Source organism: Eleginops maclovinus, chromosome 23 (genome assembly GCF_036324505.1).
Source record: "Eleginops maclovinus isolate JMC-PN-2008 ecotype Puerto Natales chromosome 23, JC_Emac_rtc_rv5, whole genome shotgun sequence".
Taxonomy (NCBI): domain Eukaryota; kingdom Metazoa; phylum Chordata; class Actinopteri; order Perciformes; family Eleginopidae; genus Eleginops; species Eleginops maclovinus.
In genome coordinates this window covers 1,862,614-1,888,917 of record NC_086371.1, presented here as the reverse complement: position 1 = coordinate 1,888,917, position 26,304 = coordinate 1,862,614, and the positions used below count along the sequence as shown (strand labels likewise).

The 26,304-nt window shown below is 40.4% G+C and overlaps 1 protein-coding gene across 1 annotated transcript in view; it reads left to right on the top strand.

Moving 5' to 3' along the window:
* The first annotated feature begins 253 nt into the window (after positions 1-253).
* LOC134860044 (complexin-2) overlaps positions 254-26,304 on the top strand; it is a 42,486-nt gene continuing 16,435 nt past the window's right edge. The window contains exon 1 of the mRNA XM_063876885.1: positions 254-342. The gene's annotated coding sequence lies outside the window, so the exon portion shown is untranslated. The remainder of the gene's footprint in view (positions 343-26,304) is intronic.

Genomic DNA, 26,304 nt, shown 5'->3' with positions numbered 1-26,304 from the left:
TGGAAATCCTCTTTAAAATGTAATTAATTGAATTATTATTATGAATTTATTTTAAAGTATGCTCTAAAAACCTGTTGTGTCTCTCCTTGCACTGTATCTGTTGCCATATGCTTTCTTGGAGTAACATAGTAGAGGCTGTGAGGTAATAGTGCGCAGGAGGCGGGGTGGGGTGGGGGGGGGAGTGGGTGTGAGAGAGCGAGATAGAGAGAGAGAGAGCGAGAGAGAGAGAGAGAGAGAGAGAGAGAGAGAGAGAGGGGGATATAGGACAGGCTTCACACGGGGGTTTGGCTGCAGACTGGTCGGGATCCCTTTCGCGCGTCCTCGGTCTCTCTCCATCATCAGGTCAGTAAAACGAACGCACCACAATCTGACAGAAAACCTGTTTGTGCAGAGGGGGGCGGGGCTTCTTCCCTATGTTTATCCGTTTCTTTGCGGGGATGGAGGTGATTGTGACTGGTGTGTGTGTTGGTGCAGCAGCAGCTCGGAAGATGTGAAGATGGAGAGGGTGCGCACAGGTTTTAGGCGTGAACTGTGTGGTGTTTGGTGTGTGTGTGTGTGTGTGTGTGTGTGTGTGTGTGTGTGTGTGTGTGTGTGTGTGTGTGTGTGTGTGTGTGTGTGTGTGTGTGTGTGTGTGTGTGTGTGTGTGTGTGTGTGTGTGTGTGTGTGTGAGTTTGTGTGTGTGCTGCAGGTGTCGGTCAGCTCCACCTGTCTGGGTGCTTTCCTCCAAACCTTATGTTTGCCTATGGCTTCTTCCAGCGCCATATCTCGGGTGAAGGTGCGAAACAGGGGAGGATAAAGAGGGGCAGGAGGGTGCAGCTGTTTTCACTGATTACCATTAATGAGGGTGAGGCAGTTCCCGCGCTGCTGCTGGAGGGGGGTGGGGAGGCCGGCTCCGGGGCTCCGCAGGGCCGCCTCCAGCAGCAGCTCTCCCCGGCTGGTGGTGCCTGGTGGAGAGGAGCCTGAATTATTTATAGCTGCCAGAGCATTGATTAGCTTCATGTAGCCTAATGCCGTGTGTGTGTGTGTGTGTGTGTGTGTGTGTGTGTGTGTGTGTGTGTGTGTGTGTGTGTGTGTGTGTGTGTGTGTGTGTGTGTGTGTGTGTGTGTGTGTGTGTGTGTGTGTGTATGGGTATGAGATGTTCCTGCAGTCAATCACAGACAGGGACCGAACCATAGTAACCTATAACTCAGCTTCACTGCACATTTAAAGGAAGATCCCTCAAAAATAAAATGCATTTTTGTTTCAACGTGGCATCATCAGGGTCGGGAGTGTCACTTAAAAGATAAATTCCGTAAGGATTACTAGTGTCCTGTACTACATGTAATCAGTAGCCTAATCTGGGAATCAAAATATGCTCTTTTTAGGTTCATCCTAACAGTGTTATCCTGCTTGCAATCCCCAATTTGTTAGAAATTAACCAGTAATCTGATCTTTTTTTATGTAGCTGTAAGGGAATACAATTACTTTTTGTCTGTATATTGATTACGTAATCCTGTTACAAGTAATCCATTACTCCCAAAGCCTCTCCATGGCAGTAGGCGGTTGTGTCCCTCTGTAAATCCACGGAGCTGTCCTTGGTCCTGAAACATTAGCATTTGCAGATCTGAGTCCCTCCTTTTGTCCAGTTTCTCCTTGGGAGCCAACAGAGTTGTTTGTGATGTTTGATCGGTGTAGGAATCACCTGTAGGAATGAGAGCCACATTCATCTCAAAGCTCTCGAAAACACTTACCTACTTCTTCTTAAATACGAAGAGATCAGATGTTTCCTGTCTGAGCGTAACAACCTGAATGTCACACAGGACAGGACAGGGGAAAACCCACAAAAGCAGAGTAAAGCCTATCGTCTGTCATCTGCCTATCAACACTGATGTCTTTCTATACCAAAGACAACGGGAGATTTTGAATCCTGCTGCAATTTGAAACACAGGGCAAAGGTATGCATTCGTATTATTATAGCTGTATTAGAATATGTGTAATTCTGTCTATGGGCTCGTTTGTTCTGACACCTCTCTGTCGTGCATATGTGAAGGTTTTTTCTTTGCATGTGTCCATGTGTGTATTAGCGTCATACGAGTGTAATGTAAAGAACTGCATTTCAATAAAGTACGTCTTAAAGCCAAACAGCAGCCGTTAAAGCAATAACCCTCAGACTCAGAGCATTTCAGAGTTTCCCCGACTGACTGATCTTCCTCCCATCTACATTAAGCGCTTTGAGGTTTTCTTATCTAACCACATAAAGTCCTAATAAGCAAACACTAGTCAGTAATCACAGTATACAGCCTCACTATCAGCGCGGTAACCAGAGAAACTGAACAATAAGAGGATCATAGAAACGATGAGGGCTTCCAGTAAAGAGCTCTTTGTTCCTCCAGGCTGAAAATCAGTGATGTGAAAGTGTGCAGCAAAGTACATATAAGAGCTTCCTGTGCACACACACTTAATAATGTGAAGCATAACAACTGTCTTTAAAGCAGGATGTGTTTTTCCTTTGTTACCAGGATATCTCAAAAGTATGTCACCTGATTATTTGAAGTATAAAGGAGACAGTTAGGCTATGTGACAAGCTTGTGAAGCATGTTTCCAAGTCCAACATTAAGGACATTTAAGAATGGTTCAGCAGCTTACTGCTCTCAGAGATCATTACATCATATTTTGTTCATATGACATACTCTTTTATTAGAATCCATACTTTTGCAGTGTTATACAGCAGGAGAAATGCAGTGCAACAACTGGATGAAGTAAAACAGTTTTATTGCAGGGCCTGGTTGAGTACTCGATTGTGATTGGTCAGTTTAGACATTCCAGAAGTTGTAAATTCTCGCCAATAGAAAGGGGATCAAGGGACCATGCGCAGTCATATCAATCCGCAGAAAGAAGTCCGGTCAATTTAACGTCAGCTGTGGACAACAAACATTAATTTTCTACATCAGAAAACACTGTGGGAAGAGAAAAACAGAAGAAGACAGACAGGAAGTAAACACTAAGGGAACAGCAGAAGAAGACAGAGAGGAAGTAAACACTAAAGGGAACAGCAGAAGAAGACAGACAGGAAGTAAACACTAAAGGGAACAGTAGAAGAAGACAGACAGAGAGGAAGTAAACACTAAAGGGAACAGCAGAAGACAGAGAGGAAGTAAACACTAAAGGGAACAGCAGGAGAAGACAGACAGGAAGTCAACACTAAAGGGAACAGCAGAAGAAGACAGACAGGAATTAAACACTAAAGGGAACAGCAGAAGAAGACAGACAGGAAGTCAACACTAAAGGGAACAGCAGAAGAAGACAGACAGGAAGTCAACACTAAAGGGAACAGCAGGAGAAGACAGACAGGAAGTCAACACTAAAGGGAACAGCAGAAGAAGACAGACAGGAAGTAAACACTAAAGGGAACAGCAGAAGAAGACAGACAGGAAGTAAACACTAAAGGGAACAGCAGAAGAAGACAGACAGGACGTAAACACTAAAGGGAACATCAGAAGAAGACAGACAGGAAGTAAACACTAAAGGGAACAGCAAAAGAAGACAGACAGGAAGTAAACACTAAAGGGAACAGCAGAAGAAGACAGACAGGAAGTAAACACTACAGAGAACAGTGGAAGAAGACAGACAGGAAGTAAACACTAAAGGGAACAGCAGAAGAAGACAGACAGGAAGTAAACACTAAAGGGAACACGGCATGTAAAGTGTTTTAATAATTTAAAAAATGCCTCAAAGTCAACGGGACCAGTAGTCAGTTCACACTCCGTGGGTCAGGAGCTTCGTTAGCAGAAAAACTAAGAAACGTTTTGACTTTAAAGCGCACTTCCTGTACTCATGGTGTTTCGTAACGGAGTAATCCAATCCATCCTCTTAAGGTCGTTTACGGTTGTATAACTTCTGTTTGTTTAAGGCTCCTATTCGTCATGACAACACAACAGAAAGCCCCTCGGTGTAACTCATCACGCTGCAATGTATCAGCAACCAAAGCAGACGACGAGTATTATCTCGCTGCATTGACTTCAGGCTCAGAGCGAGTGTGAGCAACAGAGTGTGTTTCCATTATCGGCGCTGCATCAGTTTCCCCCTTCTCAATAGAAGATGGTACCAACAGATGAATAAACCCCGAGCATCGCTGAGTCGCCGCCTTTGTGCTCTTGTGCAGAGAGACGTTTGAGTGACGGCTGATCCGTCTGTCACGCCGCAGTTGGTGTAAACAGACCTCCATGCATAGAGCTATCGCTGCACTGATACGCCATTAGCCTCGGTCAGTCATCCAGCACGTTATCTGTACATGTGGAGAGCTGTACGCTGAGAGGCAACCCACGCTGCTCCACACTGAAGGAAGAGGTTTCTTCAAATGCTAAGAGGAGAAAGCGCTAAGTGTCGTTTTGTGTCTAGTTTTGTTTCGTAGCGTCTTTGTCAGTAACTGGAGTCAGAGTGTGTGGGAGAGAAACTCCCTCTGGAGTGAACACAGGGATTTTAACCTTTGTAGATCATTTACATGCACTGAAACCACAGGAAAGGGCCCCTTTAAATAACCTTATAACGCCCAGTCAGTGCTTATTATGTCCATATAAACTCAAGGTTTATAAAGTGATGACATGTCTTTGTAGGCTGATCTGGAAGTTAGCATCTCCCTGGTTCCCTCGTCAAAAAGTAAATGGGATTTTGGAATATTGCATAAAATAATCTCTTTGTCTAACAAACTTTTATGATACTTAAACGTTTAGTTCAGAAGGATAACCTCCACATGTTAACATCACTTTATGATTTCTGAAGTAAAAACCTAATATTGGGCTATAAAGGAACTACAGCACGGTCACATGACTTCATGTCACCACCGCTAAGCTAAAGGAGGCTAATGTTGGGCTATAAAGGAACTACAGCACGGTCACATGACTTCACGTGACCATCGCTAAGCTAAAGGAGGCTAATGTTGGGCTATAAAGGAACTACAGCACGGTCACATGACTTCACGTGACCATCGCTAAGCTAAAGGAGGCTAATGTTGGGCTATAAAGGAACTACAGCACGGTCACATGACTTCACCTCACCACCGCTAAGCTAAAGGAGGTTAATGTTGGGCTATAAAGGAACTACAGCACGGTCACATGACTTCAGGACACCACCGCTAAGCTAAAGGCCACTAATGTTGGGTTGACGTTTAGTCGAGTCATTTATACACTTGTAAGCAACTTTCTTTAAATAGTGAATGGAAAAGTATCTCCCCGTGTAGTCATTTGTGAAGTTTTCACACCCAAATCCTCCCTGATGCTCTCTTGCACACTGATAATCTCAGACTAATTGTGTGTGTGTGTGTGTGTGTGTGTGTGTGTGTGTGTGTGTGTGTGTGTGTGTGTGTGTGTGTGTGTGTGTCTGAGAGAGGTTTTCTTCCTGCATTCAGTCTGCAGGAGCCTCACCCCAGGAGCGACTGTACATCAAAAGATTCATTATTTATACCGACTGTGCTCTCAAATACCTTCAATTAGACTGCATACGGTTCTTTATTTAGAAATAATCTCAGAGTTTTCCTGCTGTGCGGCCCCTCACTACACCCCTACTCTCGAACACACACTTAACTTCAGTCTGAAAACACGAGAAGATACGTCTACGCGTGAGAACAGATTTACCCTCTCATTTATTCATCAGTCTGCCAGTCTGTGCATGGCGGTGTAAAACATTTAATAACTCATTTATTATCCAGACATTATGCCACGACGACAGAGGGGAAGAGGGGAGTCTCGCTGGAGGTGCAAAGCATCATGGGAGATGGAGTTCTAGAGTAGCAGACAGGCTTTTCCGACTGATTGGTTTCCATTCATATGTCGAAACATGTCCTAAAAGAGATTGAAGTACAAGTCCACAAACACAGAGCGTCTGAAGTCTGTCAATCTACACATCAGTCTGTCTGTCTGTCTGTCTGTCTGTCTGTCTGTCTGTCTGTCTGTCTGTCTGTCTGTCTGTCTGTCTGTCTGTCTGTCTGTCTGTCTGTCTGTCTGTCTGTCTGTCTGTCTGTCTGTCTGTCTGTCTGTCTGTCTGTCTGTCTGTCTGTCTGTCTGTCTGTCTGTTTGTCTCTATATCCTCGTCCCTGCAGCTCTAAATTGATGAGTCATCCTAAAAAGGACTGAGTCACTGGCGCCTCTCCGGCTCATGATGTGTCTCACACCTGTGATAGAGTTCACTTCTGTTTCCCATTAGCCGACTCATAATAACATGTTTTGACAGTTATTATTTTTTAATGACCACTCAGACGTTTGGTGAGCCAGAGGGACCTCGCTCTGACCTCTGTACTTTTGCTCCACTACATGTGTTTAATACCTTTAGTTGCTAGGCAGATTTGGATTAATGAAATATAATCAACCCTGAAACCAGACTTTAGTTCACCTGCAGTAAATCCAGCAGCTACCCTGCAGTATACAAAGCCATTCAAACTAGCTGCACCTTTACCAGCTCTGAGAACACTTTAATGATCAATCATTATAAAACATATCAGAGATATTATTCTGAAATGGACCAATCAGACAATGACTACTTTTACTGTCGCTACTTTAAGTACATTTAGAGGAGAGTACTTTCTACTTTCACTGGAGGAACATTTAGAATACTTTCACTGTGACAGAGTATTCCTACACTCTGGTACTTCTACTTTACTCAAGTACAAGACCTGAGTACTTCTACTTTACTCAAGTACAAGACCTGAGTACTTCTACTTTACTCAAGTACAAGACCTGAGTACTTCTACTTTACTCAAGTACAAGACCTGAGTACTTCTACTTTACTCAAGTACAAGATCTGAGTACTTCTACTTTACTCAAGTACAAGACCTGAGTACTTCTACTTTACTCAAGTACAAGATCTGAGTACTTCTACTTTACTCAAGTACAAGATCTGAGTACTTCTACTTTACTCAAGTACAAGACCTGAGTACTTCTACTTTACTCAAGTACAAGACCTGAGTACTTCTACTTTACTCAAGTACAAGATCTGAGTACTTCTACTTTACTCAAGTACAAGATCTGAGTACTTCTACTTTACTCAAGTACAAGACCTGAGTACTTCTACTTTACTCAAGTACAAGATCTGAGTACTTCTACTTTACTCAAGTACAAGATCTGAGTACTTCTACTTTACTCAAGTACAAGATCTGAGTACTTCTACTTTACTCAAGTACAAGATCTGAGTACTTCTACTTTACTCAAGTACAAGACCTGAGTACTTCTACTTTACTCAAGTACAAGATCTGAGTACTTCTACTTTACTCAAGTACAAGATCTGAGTACTTCTACTTTACTCAAGTACAAGACCTGAGTACTTCTACTTTACTCAAGTACAAGATCTGAGTACTTCTACTTTACTCAAGTACAAGATCTGAGTACTTCTACTTTACTCAAGTACAAGATCTGAGTACTTCTACTTTACTCAAGTACAAGACCTGAGTACTTCTACTTTACTCAAGTACAAGATCTGAGTACTTCTACTTTACTCAAGTACAAGACCTGAGTACTTCTACTTTACTCAAGAACAAGATCTGAGTACTTCTACTTTACTCAAGAACAAGATCTGAGTACTTCTACTTTACTCAAGTACAAGATCTGAGTACTTCTACTTTACTCAAGTACAAGATCTGAGTACTTCTACTTTACTCAATTACAAGATCTGAGTACTTCTACTTTACTCAAGTACAAGATCTGAGTACTTCTACTCTTACAGGAAAAAATGCTGCTCAATTCAAAGACTGTCTTTGCTTGTAACGAGCAAAACAATCGGCCAATTGAACAAGTGAACATCTGCTTGGTTATATTTCCTGAAATAAGAGGGGAGATAGATGAGACTTATTTTGAACTATATTTGATCAGCAGATGTGATGTTACTGAATAAGTCAGAAATGCTCAAAAGTGTTGTTGATTTTCCAATAAAAAGGGGGTTTTCTAAAATCAAGCGAGATGTATTCTTTGACACAAGATGCTCCATCTTTTATAAAAACCACAGCAGCTTAAAAACAACCTGAGAGACAACTCAAAAGGACCTGTTTTTAAGACTGTCTGACCTTTCACTGCACTGTAACTCCTTAAGGTTGCCGGTCTTATATCAAGTGCAAAGACATATTCTGAGTAGACAGTAGACACATACACTTGGCAAGATTTAGATTTGTTGTTATTTCTATCTTTACTTTGGTACACGATCTGAGCTCTTTTGCTCAGAGCCTCTCCGCCTCTGTAACGCTACCCTACAGCTGATATGAAAATCCCTCTGTTGCCGCGGTAACGACACTGTGGTACCTGTTGCCGTGGCTCACCGTGTTGGCGCTCGCCAAGCGTCGACGTTCAGTTTGAAGCAGAGAAACAGACAGACTTGGTTTGCACCGCTCTGTGCCGAAACAGGAACAGTTTGCAGAGCAGAGCAGGTGAGGATGGCAGGATAATGCTGGCCTGTTTCCAGATGAGATCTTCCTGGCAACAGAAGCAACAAAGCATTGATCCTACTGATGTGTGTATGAACATCCTCTGTGCCAAAGAGCTCCATTGTTGTCCTTAATCTATTGACCCAAATAATTAAAAAAAATACAATTAAAACATACAAATTAAATATAATAATAATAATAATAATAATAATAATATAATAATAATAATAATAATAATATAATAATAATAATAATAATAATATAATAATAATATAATAATAATAATAATAATAATAATAATAATAATAATATAATATAATAATATAATAATAACATAATAATAATAATAATAATAATAATAATAATAAAAATAATAATAATAATAATATAATAATAATAATAATAATAATAATGATAATAATAATATAATAATAATAATAATAATAATAATAATATAATATAATAATATAATAATAACATAATAATAATAATATAATAATAATAATAATAATAATAATATAATAATAATAATATAATAATAATAATAATATAATAATAATAATAATAATATAATAATAATAATAATAATAATAATAATAATAATAATAATAATTAACAAACCATTATATCTTATATAAGAATATATTAGTATTTTAATTATTTTAATTTTTAATAATATTATTCATTAATAAAACACTGCATCTTATATTATAGTACATTATAATTGTATTTATTTTAATATAGAATACAAATAAAAATGATCCAGTAGGAAACATGCTATTTTTATTGCACGCTGCTTTACTGTACCACCAGTTTCAAACTGAACTGCTCTTTAACTAGACATAAAACAATAGTAGTTTCTTATAATTTACATTGTATTTTTATTTTTGTACACTTTTTTATATTAAAATAATCATTTAAATCTTTCTTTAATAATATTCAATATTCTCCTTCATTGTCCTATTCCTTTAACGAGACTGTGTTCCAATTCAGTAAAGCAGATCCTTACTATCTGAACATCTACTCGTCAATACACCAAACTCTGACTCTGGTACTCCTGTATGCATGGAAAAAATAACAAACGTTTTCATCCTTTGAATTTAGAAACGCATCTTAAACTAAGTGTTTCCCGCTCTCCTCGGACAGAGGTGGCTCTCTGCGCTCTGACCGCCTCGTCCCCCCACTCAGAAACACGGCAGATTTATTGTTCAATCAGCCATGTAATGAATCCCTCCATCCAGAATCCCCAGCTAATTAACGGCACAGCAGGTTCCCTCCCGGCTCAGTTAAATAACTTGTGGCCGGTCCACACTGAAGCCCAGCCGATTCACTTAATTCCAGCTGAAGGCGTCCAACAAATATCGACATTAAGCTCTATATTTGGACCTTATGGCTTTGGTTTTGTATGTTTGTATTAGAGAAACCCCCGTTTTAAATAGTCTTTATGATTTTATTAATTGTTTTAATCTCATTCATTTTAAAGTTCACTTTTATTATTTATTTAAATGTTTTAATAAATAAATACAAATATTTTGAGTTTTAATATCGACATTCACTTTTAATATTTATTACAATTATTATTAAGTTTTAATTATTACTAAAACATTTATTTTATTATAAATATATATATTTTTAAAATATATTTTATAGGTTTTAAATATTTCTTTGTATTTATTCATTTTGCCGAAGGGATCATTATTTATTTTATTGTATTTTATTTGTGTTTTACTTCCTTGTGTCACTTATTGTATGTCATTTCTAATGTGTGCCATGTCGTTTGAGCACTTTGTGTATTAAAACCTGCTCTTTAAATAAGCTTTATTGTTATTACGATGATAACTAGTTGTGTGTTCGGGACTTAGGCATGCTAGGCTCTGATGTCTAACACCCGGCTGCTCTCCCTGTCAGTCGGAGACAAGAAGTGGGGCAAATCTTGGCCCCGGCTTCACTGTTCGGCACAATGTTGGCCTCTTGACAGCAGTGTCTCGTTTCACCGCACCGGGCCAAAATCAGAAACGGGTCACCAATTAGATCGGAGCTATTTATGGACCGGACAATGGGAGGGTTACAGATTGAGTCCCCGTTTTTACTGAGGACAGCTGCTGCAAAGTATGGGAGGATATTTAAAGGTCCACATGTTTTCAAATCGTCTGAAAAAACAGTCCTCATTGTTGTGTTTGATCTATAAAGTAAGTCTTCTCCTTCTCCTCCTTCTTCTCCTTCTTCTTCTTCTTCTTGAATGCAGGACTTTTACTGTGACAGAGTATTCCTACACTCTGGTACTTCTACTTTACTCAAGTAAAAGACCTGAGTACTTCTACTTTACTCAAGTACAAGATCTGAGTACTTCTACTTTACTCAAGTACAAGATCTGAGTACTTCTACTTTACTCAAGTACAAGATCTGAGTACTTCTACTTTACTCAAGTACAAGACCTGAGTACTTCTACTTTACTCAAGTACAAGATCTGAGTACTTCTACTTTACTCAAGTACAAGATCTGAGTACTTCTACTTTACTCAAGTACAAGATCTGAGTACTTCTACTTTACTCAAGTACAAGATCTGAGTACTTCTACTTTACTCAAGTACAAGATCTGAGTACTTCTACTTTACTCAAGTACAAGACCTGAGTACTTCTACTTTACTCAAGTACAAGATCTGAGTACTTCTACTTTACTCAAGTACAAGATCTGAGTACTTCTACTTTACTCAAGTACAAGATCTGAGTACTTCTACTTTACTCAAGTACAAGTACTGAGTACTTCTACTTTTACTCAAGTACAACATCTGAGTACTTCTACTTTTACTCAAGTACAAGACCTGAGTACTTCTACTTTACTCAAGTACAAGATCTGAGTACTTCTACTTTTACTCAAGTACAAGACCTGAGTACTTCTACTTTACTCAAGTACAAGACCTGAGTACTTCTACTTTACTCAAGTACAAGATCTGAGTACTTCTACTTTACTCAAGTACAAGATCTGAGTACTTATACTTTTACTCAAGTACAAGACCTGAGTACTTCTACTTTTACTCAAGTACAAGATCTGAGTACTTCTACTTTACTCAAGTACAAGACCTGAGTACTTCTACTTTTACTCACAAAACCTGATCCTATTTTTAATTCTGCTTTGCATGAACACAGATCTCTCTGCAGACTGGACTCCCTTTATAGAAATGTGCATACCCGAAAGTACTCCAGCATCAGCTCCCCCACAGACTTCCTGCAGCTTCATAATGGTCTTTCATTCCCTCTTTAAATAATGTTGTAACGCATGTCAAGCTTCTTTTGGTATTCCCTAACATATCTTCCTGGTGGTGCATGACCCACAGGGATCTGCAGAGCTCCGTGTTGGATGCTAATCATGCATTGTTCCTGCTGTCACGTTCACTTTGTCGAGGAGGAAGAGCTATATTGAGCGTAACTTGATTATATATACTCCCCCTACCCACAGAAACCCTTCCTCCCCGACGCTCAACACACACACAAAGCGCTCTCGTATTATTATTGTCCTGACCCAATGTGGATGTCGAGGTTATTTGCAAGAGAGTCAAATAGGCTTCAGGAGCAGCCATTAAAGGGGAAAGGTCAAAGGCCAAAGTGTGTGTCTTCATAATGTGTGTGAAAGAGATTCGCTCCACAAAACCAGACAATTGTGTTCAAGCAATACATCAATACGTCTTTAGACAAGAATAAATCAACAGTCATTTGGAGAATGGCTTAAAGGCATGAATCGGGTGATCTATCATATATTCCAGTTTGGTTCTGTTCTGCGTTATATAATTGTACATTTTGGACTAAAGGTTGACATTAAAAGCAATTGAAGAGCAATCAATTATCAATTAACAGAAACCAGACGGACTGCATGTCTTAATTTGTAATAACAATTACTTTTTAGAGTGCTCGAGTGTGTCCCGATGCTAAGTGTGACATACATGCAATATCATTAGTCCAAACATTAGCGTGGACAGATTGCCTTCTCGCTACACGACTCCATTAAACTATAGAAATCTTTTTTTTTTCACTAGTTAAGTAACGTAACCCTACACTGGTGTGGAAAAAAAGCAACTGTTATTTGTATTGGGTTGATTGAGCAATCTGTGATGATGTGGTACCATAACTGATCGTTCTAGCTAGCTAGCTAACAGCGGTGCTAGTCAATTCTATCGAGGGCAAAAAAGTCATACGCTATTTTGCTACATGGTCCCAACGATCATACAGCGCAATGTACACAGTGTACGACATGGTGGTGTACTAAGGGAGGTCTCCAAGTTTATACACTTCAAGAGTGTACAGAGTGTGAAGCTGTGGTAGCATGCTAATAGTGGCTAATTAGCATTTAAAACAGAGCAAATTGGGAAATTCGTTCAGTTCTTCAGGTGTTTGGTGTTAAATTAAAAGCATTGGATGAAGCAAAATGCATCCCGGCCTGACTTTCATGGCAGTTCAATAGCAGAAAATAAATCACACCCAAGAGCACCAGGTTTAATCTCATGGAGGCACTGGAGGAAAAGTCTGGAAACTCCAAAACCAGTAGGAAACATCCTCTGGGAACCATGAGCCAATCCTTTGAATGATAGAAGAGAGATCATAATCAGCTTTTGCATCTTTGAATGACTGAAGACAGAAGGTAAAACATTGACTAACTGTTAAATGGACGGCATTAACCACGCTCTCGCCTCTTTTGTTTCTTAGTTTGATTTTTGTGTTGAGGGTTTATTTTTCCCGTGCAGCGCTCCATCTCCCAGCAACATTCATCTCTGCACTTGAGCCGTTGGCAGGCGAAGCGAGAAGCTCCCGCCCACACAGCTCTCCGCCCACCCTCCCAGCATGCCGCTGGCCACTTACCACAGCCCTCTTAACCCTGATGGAGTGAAGGAGAGGCTCAGTGAGCGCTTACTGAAAGGAAAAAATCAGGAAGAAACAAACAGCAGTTTCAGGCACCGATACTCTGCCGCATTTACATACCAGTCCCTGATTATCTCCTGCTGATTGCTGGTTTGCAGCCTTGCTATCTTTTTCTGTGGATTCATGCAGGAAAACAACACACATTCAGGGTATAAATCCTGGGGATCCCGACCTGAGCGCGAGCTGCCGGGTGATATTTGTGATTCGGGAGGAAATGTCATGGCAGCTAGGGGAGGAATGATCATGGTGTTTGTGAACTTGGCAAATACTTTTCATTTATTCCTGTCATGGTCCTGGTTTTGGGTTTATAGTTTCCTGTTTTATTTTGAAATGTTTCCCCTTCTTGTGTCTTGTCTAGTTTCCCTCCTGTCTGACTGTGTTCACCTATTGCCCTCGTGTTTCTGCTTCCCCTCCCCAGCTGTGTCTTGTCTTGTGATTGGTCCCTGTGTATTTAGTCTTGTCTGCCCTTGTGTTTCTTGTCGGTTCATTGTCGTCTTTCCCGTGGGTCTGTTCCCTGTGTCATGTCCTGGATTTCCCTGGTCTGCCCTCCCTTGTCCTCTTACATCCTCTGGTCTGTTAGAGTTTTGTTTTGCAACTTTTCTGTTTTGTTGTACTTTGCCTGCGTCCCCAGTTTTGTGTTTTTTTGTAACAGCTTTTGTCAATTAAAGCTCGCTTTTTGGGTCCTATTTTCCCCAAACCATGACAATTCCCATCATCAGGTCAAACGTGCCTGACACAGTACTTCATCTCTATAAGAGTTTCACTTCCTATCCAATGAGCATCACAGCATTAGTCGTTGCATTAAGTTCCTCCAACCGTAAGAAAGCATAAGAGGGACTTTTCTAAGTTACAAAATCCTGACACCAAGACCTACATATAAGAGAAGTGCATCTATGAACAAAAGTAGGACACACTTATGTTGTCCTTTGTCATAAACCCTATGACATTTCATTTTATTTAGCTGAAGCTTTTATGCAAAGCGACTTCCAATAAGTCAATTCAATCATGAAGGTACAAAGCCCTAAAATAAGAATCTTGCCAGAACATTAACGCATTATATCGCACCTTCAAACACAAGAGAGAGAATGAAGACATTGAGAGTATTTAGATAAAATGACAGTCAATTAAAGGGTTTCTGGTTTGTTCCAGATTCTTGGAGCATATTAACTGAACAAAGTTTAGTCCTTCTCTGACAGACCAATTAACTTTCAATCAAGGCCACATATTTGTAAGTGCTAAATACAGAAGGGAAATATTTTAAGGGCAAAGGTACAATCCAACAGCTGGGTTTTCAGTCTGTTATGGTAGTTGTTTCACCGATTTGGATCCAGGATTACCAACAGGTGTGTTTTTGTTGAGGTCTACCTGGGTCCCATTTGTTGCGAAAAAGTAGCGAGCTGATTGGCCGATGCAGAACGAAAGTGCAAAGAAGGAAAGTGCAGGAAGGACCAGATCCATTGACAGCACGGTAGGACGGCACCAGTGTCTGGAAGCTAATTTGGTTAGCTACTGGTCCCTCAGTCTTGTCTGGGCTGAAGGTGCCCTGACCTCGCCAGTGCTGCAGAAACCCCGACATGTCTGCCGTGACTCCGTGAAGTCCTTTTGACCCAGATCTCTCCGACACAGCGGAGCAGACGGCCCGACTGAAGACAAACCACTCAGCTCGGAGTCTCTGAGGACCTGTGTCCTCTGCAAACACAGGAAGAAGAAGAGCTGCACAGCTTGTGATTACTTATTCAGTGTTCGGCTGCTTCTACTCCAGGCAATGAACATGTGTATTCAAAGCACTGTGTATCAGCATTTCAGAGCATTTTGGGGAACTGGCTTTAAGGATCTTTGTAAAAATACCGGAGTACTTGTAGAAAATGAAAGGGTTTACATGGTGTTCTGCCCTAAGTCTTCTTTGCTTTGTCTGATTAAGTCCTCCTGCTTAATGATTGAATGTGGCATAACACATTAACTTGTAGAAAGCAGAAGGGTTCCTTCAAGAGCAATTTAAATGTCATTTCTTTGGGGTTTTAAGGGTATTTTTCTAATGACTCACAGTCACACGTTGACACCTCTTACAAATGAACAAAAATCTCTTGATTTACTCTGACTCGTGGAGCTTTAAGAACCCCACCTTCAGCGCCTTTAAGTATTACCACGATGACACATCCATCACTTTTCCCTTCGCTGAACACCACCTGACCTCCACTGAAGCAGTCAGCAGCTGTCTTGAGTCTTGAGGACAGATGTTGGGCCTCAGGGGAGGGGGGTTCACATGCTGACCAAGACAACTGTTAGCCGGGTACTTGTAGCTACAGCTAGAATTAGCACCTGTGGGACCATCAAGCTGTCAGAATGCACCAGACCGTGACGTGAAACAGGAATGAAGTCCATCCCCGTCCATCGAGTCTCTCTGAGTGATGGCTTTTATATCAATCTGTGAATAAAGGCAGTGCTGGACTCCCATCAAGTCATTAAACTACAGAAAACACACATTATTCCTATCATAGTAGTCCGAGTACGGTCTCTACTTAGACTTCTGCATCAACCCTAATACAATGACAGTGGAGTTTCATTGGCGGAGCTCAGAGCCACGAGATTTAAACATGTAAGGTTAGGGTTAGGGTTCTACTATATGTATGGCTATTAGGAGGAATAACATGGGTCTTTGTACATTTGGGTAATATGGGTCCTTTGTCTGAAGGATTCAAGAACAAAGTTAATGTGAAAAGACTTGTAAAAGTTGCCTGTGATTTACCGGACTGAATAAGAAGATTTCTGGTGGTATTCTGAAACTTATGATGGCTAATTGCCTCGAAATTGGTGTCCTGCTCGGTCTGTTCGTTGAGACATCCTACACGACAACCCACTGAGTTACTGAGCCAAGTATCACGCGGTAGCAAGTGGTTTTGGATATATTACCGAAGCAAAACCCAACCAAAAGTTGTTTTCCTTTCAATGGCATCTTACATACTTCGAGTTTTATCAAGTAAAACCTTCAATTGTAGCTGAAGTTCTGCTCTCTGATTGGATATTTGCTATGAAAATGCTCCTTTGGTGTTAAAGTTGACTTCTCTCCTTCAGTTTCTGTGTCCATGGAATAACGATTGATCCGGGAGAGTTTCATTTCCATCCCATCACTAAACCCTTAATTGAGAAATCTGACTTTTGATTGTGTAAGACCACGTCTTTTAGTTTGAAAATGTTTGGGATTTGGAGTTCCATTTTCCAGAGTTTAAAAGAAATACCTGTTTAAGGCCTTCTTAATCAATTTGTAGTTTTGACATTGCTTTTAGAGAGGTGGACATTTGTTTAGATGATGCACATCGTCCTCTCTTTTTACCTCGTCTTTCTGCTGATCTATTTCCCTTCCTGTGTCCTCTCACTAAAGCCTCTTTAGTCCTTCACCACACTCTCCTACTTCCTCTCCCCTCCTTCCTCTCTATCTGTCATCCTTTTTTTTTTTCCATTTCAGTCACCAAACTCCACACGTCTCTGTTCCTGTCCCACTTTTACTCCCCTTCCTCCTCATTCCTCATTATTTATCTCTCATTTACTCTTCTCGTTATCTTTACCCCCAAACTCTTTCCACCAATCATCTTCCTCCTCTCGTCATGCTTTCTTCCTTCCTTCCTTCCCACTCCCTTCCTCTGTCCTCATTTCTCTTCGTTACCCTCCCCACCCCCCATCCCTCTTCACATCCTTTGGTTCTTTTCCTCTTTCTCCTCCTTCAGCCACAAAACAAATGGACCAGTGCCTCGCTGGTGATATATAGCCTGCTTCCTCCCCCCTCCATCCTCCGCAGCCTGAGGGGGAGAGTGGCTGAGGTCTGCAGCCATATAAGCCAGGAAAAGTAGCCGAAATCAATGGAGTATGGTGGTGTGGAACCATTGGCTCCATTACCATACATTAGTGTAGGGATTCTCAGTGACACGATGCTGTTGTTGCAGATACTTTACTCCGCTCTCTGGATTCACGTTCTCAGACTAAAACACTGATTCATACTTAAAGAGGACATCTACTTTAAAGAGTCCTCTCCTGCTGATGTTCAGGTGTATATCAGTATGTAGCGTCTCTACTTTAAAGAGTCCTCTCCTGCTGATGTTCAGGTGTATATCAGTGTGTAGAGTCTCTACTTTAAAGAGTCCTCTCCTGCTGATGTTCAGGTGTATATCAGTATGTAGAGTCTCTACTTTAAAGAGTCCTCTCCTGCTGATGTTCAGGTGTATATCAGTATGTAGTGTCTCTACTTTAAAGAGTCCTCTCCTGCTGATGTTCAGGTGTATATCAGTATGTAGAGTCTCTACTTTAAAGAGTCCTCTCCTGCTGATGTTCAGGTTTATATCAGTATGTAGTGTCTCTACTTTAAAGAGTCCTCTCCTGCTGATGTTCAGGTGTATATCAGTATGTAGAGTCTCTACTTTAAAGAGTCCTCTCCTGCTGATGTTCAGGTTTATATCAGTATGTAGTGTCTCTACTTTAAAGAGTCCTCTCCTGCTGATGTTCAGGTGTATATCAGTATGTAGTGTCTCTACTTTAAAGAGTCCTCTCCTGCTGATGTTCAGGTGTATATCAGTATGTAGTGTCTCTACTTTAAAGAGTCCTCTCCTGCTGATGTTCAGGTGTATATCAGTATGTAGCGTCTCTACTTTAAAGAGTCCTCTCCTGCTGATGTTCAGGTGTATATCAGTATGTAGTGTCTCTACTTTAAAGAGTCCTCTCCTGCTGATGTTCAGGTGTATATCAGTATGTAGTGTCTCTACTTTAAAGAGTCCTCTCCTGCTGATGTTCAGGTGTATATCAGTATGTAGCGTCTCTACTTTAAAGAGTCCTCTCCTGCTGATGTTCAGGTGTATATCAGTATGTAGCGTCTCTACTTTAAAGAGTCCTCTCCTGCTGATGTTCAGGTGTATATCAGTATGTAGCGTCTCTACTTTAAAGAGTCCTCTCCTGCTGATGTTCAGGTGTATATCAGTATGTAGCGTCTGTACTTTAAAGAGTCCTCTCCTGCTGATGTTCAGGTGTATATCAGTATGTAGAGTCTCTACTTTAAAGAGTCCTCTCCTGCTGATGTTCAGGTGTATATCAGTATGTAGTGTCTCTACTTTAAAGAGTCCTCTCCTGCTGATGTTCAGGTGTATATCAGTATGTAGTGTCTCTACTTTAAAGAGTCCTCTCCTGCTGATGTTCAGGTGTATATCAGTATGTAGTGTCTCTACTTTAAAGAGTCCTCTCCTGCTGATGTTCAGGTGTATATCAGTATGTAGCGTCTCTACTTTAAAGAGTCCTCTCCTGCTGATGTTCAGGTGTATATCAGTATGTAGTGTCTCTACTTTAAAGAGTCCTCTCCTGCTGATGTTCAGGTGTATATCAGTATGTAGTGTCTCTACTTTAAAGAGTCCTCTCCTGCTGATGTTCAGGTGTATATCAGTATGTAGAGTCTCTACTTTAAAGAGTCCTCTCCTGCTGATGTTCAGGTGTATATCAGTATGTAGTGTCTCTACTTTAAAGAGTCCTCTCCTGCTGATGTTCAGGTGTATATCAGTATGTAGTGTCTCTACTTTAAAGAGTCCTCTCCTGCTGATGTTCAGGTGTATATCAGTATGTAGCTGTCTCTACTTTAAAGAGAATGAACATAGAAGTTGATAAATGAAGGAAAATCACAGATGCAAACATCTGGGGTGAAGATGAAAATGGAAACCTGTAAATATGATTAAGGTTGATGGATTGCTGGTTAAAGGTGTATTGAAGGATGATGGATGAAGAAATGTGTTGATTAATGGATATATCCAAATTGTGAGGGTTTGGTGCAATGTGGATAGCATGAGGGATGGATTAATGGAGGGAGAAATTAGCAGCACAGTGGATGATAGATGGAGGGATTGGATGATTAACTGGCGAACACAACAGCTGCAAATACATGATGGATGAATCCATGCATGGGTAACAAATGGGTGAAGTTATGAACGGAGGTAGGGGTGCATGATGGTGGAAGAAAGTGGGTGGATTTCGTTTTGGATGAAGAACAAACACAAACCAAGATAAATGTCTCGAAAAGTGATTAAGTACAATTTAGGAGTGCAAGTATTTATATGTTATGCTACTTTATACTTATTCTCGACTGCAATTTGGAAGCCATTATTCTACTTCGATTATTCCACCGCTTTAGTCTCCTTACAGATTAAAAAGCATGCTGGTTGATGGATTTCATTTTTTTTAAATGGGCCGTACTGATTGCACTTTCAGTATATTTTCACGACTTTTACTCGAAAAATTGTGTTTTTATGATTTGGTATTTCTACTTCTACTTAATCTAAGAAGATATTCCACCGGTGTGTTCATACGGCTCATTAGACAGACTGATGGATGGATGGTATAACAATTAAACATGGAGAATAATGGCTCTTTATTTGTACAAATCACCAACATAATGGTCCCAAAAAACATGCTGGTTCATTGATTTCAATTTCTGAAATGGGCTGTTACTCATGAGACAGTTACTGATTGAACTGTGAGTATATTTGCAGGACTTTTACTGGAAAGAGAGTTTTAGCATTTCTACTTTTACTTAAACTGAGAATGTATTCCACCACTGTGTTCAGATGGCTGAATAGATGGATGGATGGAGGGTATAAGGATTAAACGTGGAGAAAATGTGTGTTTTATTTGGACAAATTGCCAACAAAATGGTCCAAAAAACCATGGTGGTGGTTCTGAAATGGGCCGTTAATGGGAGTACTTCTGATACTTTCAGTAAATTTGCAGGACTTTTACTCGAAAGAGATTATAAACATGTCTAACTTTACTTAATCTTAGAACTTATTCCACGTTTTCGATGGCTAAATACATATATTGATGGACGGATGGAACAACAATTAAAAATGGAGAAAAAGTGTTGGATGGGTCGGCCGAAAGAACGAGACGAGGATACAAGCGGCCGAAATGGGATTTCTCCGCAGGGTGGCTGGCATCTCCCTTAGGGATAAGGTGAGAAGTTCAGTCATCCGGGAGGGACTCGGAGTAGAACCGCTGCTCCTTCGTTGAAAGGAGCCAGTTGAGGTGGTTCGGGCACATGGTGAGGATGCCACCTGGGCGCCTCCCTAGGGTGGTGTTCCAGGCACGTCCAGCTGGGAAGAGACCGAGGGGTAGACCTAGGACCAGGTGGAGGGGTTACATCTCTTCGCTGGCCTGGGAGCGCCTTGGAATCCCCCAGTCAGAGCTGGTTGATGTGGCCAGGGAAAGAGAAGTTTGGGGCTCTCTGCTGGAGCTGTTACCTCCGAGACCCTGACGGGAAAGCGGGAGAAGATGCATGGATGGATGGATGAAAAGTGTTGGTTAACTTGGACAAATTGGCAACAAAATGGTCCAAAAACTCAAGGTGGTTGATGGATTTCATTTTCTGCAACAGGCCGTTACGCCAAGTACTTTACTTTAGATACTTTTAGTACGTCTGTAGGACTTTTACACTTAAAAGGGTATTTTTTTACGATGTATTTTTGCTTCTTTTACCCAAATTTAAGATCTGAGAATTATTCCACCGCTGCGTACTGATGGCTAAATTGATGGATGCAGATTAAAGACGGAGAACATTGGTGGTTTATTTGGACAAATTGCCAAAAAAAGGTCCAGTGATGATTGTGGGAGAAATTAGCAGAAACACGGCTGCAGAGACAGGCTGACGGATGGTTGGATGGATGGAAATATGCCGGGGGGACTTCATGCAGTGGCGGAGGAATGGATGGATGATGATCGGTCGGAGGAATAATCAGGAGGATGGATGTGTTAATACATCTGTGTAGTCGTAGATGAATGTGCAGAAAAGGGCAATAGAGAATGGATGGAAAGTGCTCGGCTGAAAGGATGGATGACATTCTGGATCAATGCAAATATTAAAATATCAGCAGATAATTAAATGTCAACAAAATGAGCGCCATCTCTCAGAGGTGAGCGTGTCGCGGCGTCGGAGGATCTTTTGTCTCCTTGCTTCCTTTGTCTTCAGGCTGAATGAGTTCACTGTGGAAATGTCACCGCTTGTTTGATTCCTCTTCATCACCAGTCGCCTTTTTCCCTGTTCTCCGAGCGCCTGTTTGTTTGTCTTTTACATGTTAAATGCAAATCACTCTTTCATCTGTTCATAAACAATCCGTTTGTCATTTTCGGAGGATGATTTGGTTTTAGTTTCTCTGAATTTGCCTTGATGAACACGGGTAGAGTTAATGAAAAGGCTCAGCTGCTATAACATGAATCCCTTGGTGTTGGGTTTCCTCACATTGCCTCTGAATGGTTTGTTAAACGGTTGACAGGCCGAGCAGCGGCGAAGCGTCGCGACTCGGCGCCGTATCGATTTTACGTTGTTTGTCATCTGGACGGACGGCTGAGTGAACGCTCCGCACTGCAGCGGGTAATTGCTTCATTAATTACATAATATTCAACCCGGTGAGTTTCAGCTGCAACCAGGAGACCTTGCCTGTGTGTCTGAATCACTTTCTCTTAATGTGATGAGCATCATTGTTTGTTTTTAAAGCAGTATTTTGAGAAACATCATAACTTTAACGGCAGAAATCAATCTATTTTTGATCACTTTCTTGAATTTAGTGTAATTTTTCCTTATATTGTTCTTATTTTGACATCATTTGTTCCTCCGTGAAGAAGGATCTATTTTCTTTAAGTGTCCTTCCACTGATTTCTCAATTTAATAAGTGCGTTTACCGTCTTAATCAATATGACTCGACCTGTGTAACCAGGTTAAAGTCTGTTTGCCCTAAAGCAGTTTTATCATGTCTGAAAACATTACCCTGATAATGTCACAGTGATGCGATTATAGGGTCGTTAGGTCACTTTACCTTTCTAAATATCATGCTTTAAAAGGCTGGTAGGGAATAAAAATGGGGATTATGGAGCGAGAATTCGCTAAATATTGTATAAGAATTTAGTAAAAATTCACAAAAGTCTTTCCTTTAGGATTACCAATATAGACAGAGGTATGAATACACTTTCAAATTAAACTGACAAGAGTTTAACAAACCTCTATTTTCATGATGCAATGGCAGGTTGAAGACCAGGAATTTATTTCTCTAAATGAACATGAAGACCAAAGGCTGTAATGGAGATCCAGAGTAGCTCAGTGAGAGACTCTAACAATAGAGTCAGTGTGAAACAAAATGAGGGAGAGAGACAGAAACAGATGGTGAACTGCAGAGAGTGTGAATACACATGAACACTGTTTCATTCATTCTCTTCCTCTAGGCGAGTACAGAGATCTGCAATCCAATGGGATTTTGGATTATCGCAGCAAACAAACATTTATGATACTACATTTGTTCAGCAGGATTATCTCCACATGTTAACACCACTTTATGATTTCTGAAGTATAAAGCTAATGTTGGGTTATAAAGGAACTACAGCACGGTCACATGACTTCACCTCACCACCGCTAAGCTAAAGGAGGCTAATGTTGGGCTATAAAGGAACTACAGCACGGTCACATGACTTCACCTCACCACCGCTAAGCTAAAGGAGGCTAATGTTGGGCTATAAAGGAACTACAGCACGGTCACATGACTTCACGTCACCACCGCTAAGCTAAAGGAGGCTAATGTTGGGCTATAAAGGAACTATAGCACGGTCACATGACTTCACGTCACCACCGCTAAGCTAAAGGAGGCTAATGTTGGGCTATAAAGGAACTACAGCACGGTCACATGACTTCACGTCACCACCGCTAAGCTAAAGGAGGCTAATGTTGGGCTATAAAGGAACTATAGCACGGTCACATGACTTCACGTCACCACCGCTAAGCTAAAGGAGGCTAATGTTGGGCTATAAAGGAACTATAGCACGGTCACATGACTTCACGTCACCACCGCTAAGCTAAAGGAGGCTAATGTTGGGCGTGATGACGTTTGGTCTGGTCAGTTATACACTTGTTAGCAAACACCATTTTTAAATTCACCAGTGGTTTATTTACAGACATATTTTATGTTGTTTCATAAAGATCTCTTCAGCTTGTGTTACTAACTCTTCTCTATAGCTACACATCTCAATATATGTTGTGTGTTAAAGCATCAAAAGCTTAAACCACAGCTGTAATTCCTCTTTAAAATAACATTAGTAGTTTAACAATGATGTATAACCTGCAGAAAGTAAGTCCTATTTGAAACATCAATGTTAATTGTGACACTTCTGACTATATCTGCGTTATCGGCTCCAATGACTTTTGTTGTGCGTAATCTCAATAATTCATTTTTTGTCTTAGTCTTTTTCATTTGTCTGGAACAGCTCAACAGGAACATGAGAAAAACATGAACTGGAAAGCCAGCATCCACCCACCTACACCCCCGAGAGTCCTCCTGCCTCCACACGTCCAGAGATATATTACAAAACCAACAAAAACGCCAACAGGCAAAACCAAAAGTGAGAGGAATAAACAAATGACCCAGAAAGAAAAGACAGGCATAAAGAACACATACAAGAAATATGATCTGGGTCCGTCGGATAATCTATTTAATTTAGATAGAGACGGCTAATCAGACTACAACCACATTCAGAGTAACTCAACAGTCATATTTAAAGCCATGGCAGAAATAGAAAAGTGTAATTGGAAATCCGTCATAATGTCCAACCTGCAGGAAGTCCGTTATAGTCCATAATAGAACCATATTAAGTATTGATAAAATATTAAATATGCAAGTTAAAATTAGCTTCCTCAGAAGATCCTTCACCACGCGAGGCGGGTCAGTCACTTTCAAAGAGAGCCCGAATTAAAAGTCGCCTTACTGAGCCTCGCAGTCTGTGCTGAGGGAATAATTCATCAGCCACAGTCCCATGAATAAGTGATCTGGTCTGAGAGCGAGGCGCCCAGTGAGCAGCTCATCATTCATTCATTCTCCACGTTTATTTCCTGTGTCCGGAGACTTTTAGCGACATGATGTGCTGTTGTGCACAGCAGTGTTTTACTCAGGATACACACCTTTTTTCTGCTGCCTGTGTGTCTGTGTGTCTGTGTGAGAGAGTTTATTTTACATGAGAGGTAAGTGTGGTGTTTTTCAGTTAGGCCTCAAGACATCAAACTCCTGTTTTTGTATTATTATTATTTGGTCTTTATTGAACAAGGACCATGTATAAAACTACATTCATCTCAAGGAGAGAAACTGTGAATATGCCAGATAATACCTTAAACTCATTTCCATCTGCTTTCATTTTCATCTTGTCTTAAAGAACATGGTTTTCTTGTACATTTTTCTTTGACAAATCCTATTAATATTACTTTTATTAGCCAGTTTTTAACACAAGATTTAGCTACAAGATCTAAATTCAAAACTACATTAACTCATTTTTAAACAAACTCACATTCTGGGGAAATTTAGATTTTAGATATAAAAATATACAGAAAAAGTAGAATATAAATATTTATACAAACATACTGTAGGAATTTAAAGTTATAGTCTGAAAAAAAGATAAAATAATACAAAATAAAATATATATATAAACATAAGATGTTAGTAAGTATTTATATAAACAATAAAAGGTTAAGGAAATATGTGCACACTAACACAATACATCCAGTAGTGAATAATACATTAAATAACATTAAATCTTAACAGTATGTCAAAATAAGAGAAACACCTTTAATGATAATGGTATTTTGACATCGGTATGGCACAGATATTGTACTTCAGCAGCTCTTAATGATGGAGACCGAGTGTCCTGCTGCAGTCATGCTAACCTCAGGGACAATCCACTTCCTGTCAGACATCCGTCCCGATTCATTCATCCACATCTCCTTATTGATTTTCCCATTCAGGCCCAGCTGAGTCCCCAGGCTCAGCTCATCAAACACAGGGTGAAAGGCTAGCTGTGTGTGTGTGTGTGTGTGTGTGTGTGTGTGTGTGTGTGTGTGTGTGTACAGTATCCCTCTGTGAGACTAGTTAAAGGGGACAGGAGGAATTGTATACCTCTTTGATTTATTTTTTGTGAGACTTTCTCTAATCTTGAGAGCTCCTCAGCTTCCTGGGTTGAAATTGAAATATATTTTGCGTTCAAATTGACCTAAAACTGAGCTCATATGTCCTTTCCTAACCACTATTCCTTAACCTCAGTGAAAACATCATGGAGTAAAGGAAAGTGAAGGAGGGTTCTTCAGGACTAAGCAAAAGATAACGAGAAGGAATATGTTCCTGGTATAAGTTGTACAATGCTGAATAAGCACCGTAGGCTTCGTATCTCTTTTATCCGTGACTTTATTAACCACTAACACCGGTTACTGTCGGCCATAACCACGCTACAAACAATAAAGAACTAAGACAATTGTTGCTCTCTCACACACTTGCTCCGTTAGCTCTCTCTTAGCATTCCCACGTTTCCCTCTGTAGGAACCTCCCTCCTCGACACCCAACCAATCAGAGGACACTCTCTCCCTCACCTCACAGCCACAAGTCACAAGAACTGTCAATCAAAACCGTGACACGTTCGCTGACATTCTGTGAAATGCATACAAACTCTTGATAATAAAACACATCAACGTTATAACCAGTCGGATACAATATGTCCTTCTCTTTCGTAAAGGAGCTCTTCACATCATCTAGAGCAGTGGTTCTCAGCTGGTGGGTCGCAGACATGCAAGTGAAAAAAAAAGTTGGGAAAGAAAAAAAAAGAAAATCGTGGAAAAAAGTCAAACTTTTATTTTGAAGGCCGGAATTTCTAATGGTGCGCGTGCAGCAGCCGTTTGACTGAAAATGTCGGGGACCACAAACGGTTTTGAAAACTGCTGTCAGGTAGTGATTCAGCATTGCCTCCAAGTCTGTCTTTTTATTTAATACAGTACAAATGATGTGCTGTATATATATATATATATATATATATATATATATATATATATATATATTACTGCAGTGGTTCCAAACTTTAGGTTGTGATTTACTGACGAAGGAAAAAGTAGGTCCTGAGGCTTTAACAGTAGAGAACCAAACAGCTCTTATCATGGCTGACAGAGACTTCCAGGTCAGTTTACTACGTTAGGAACCTTCC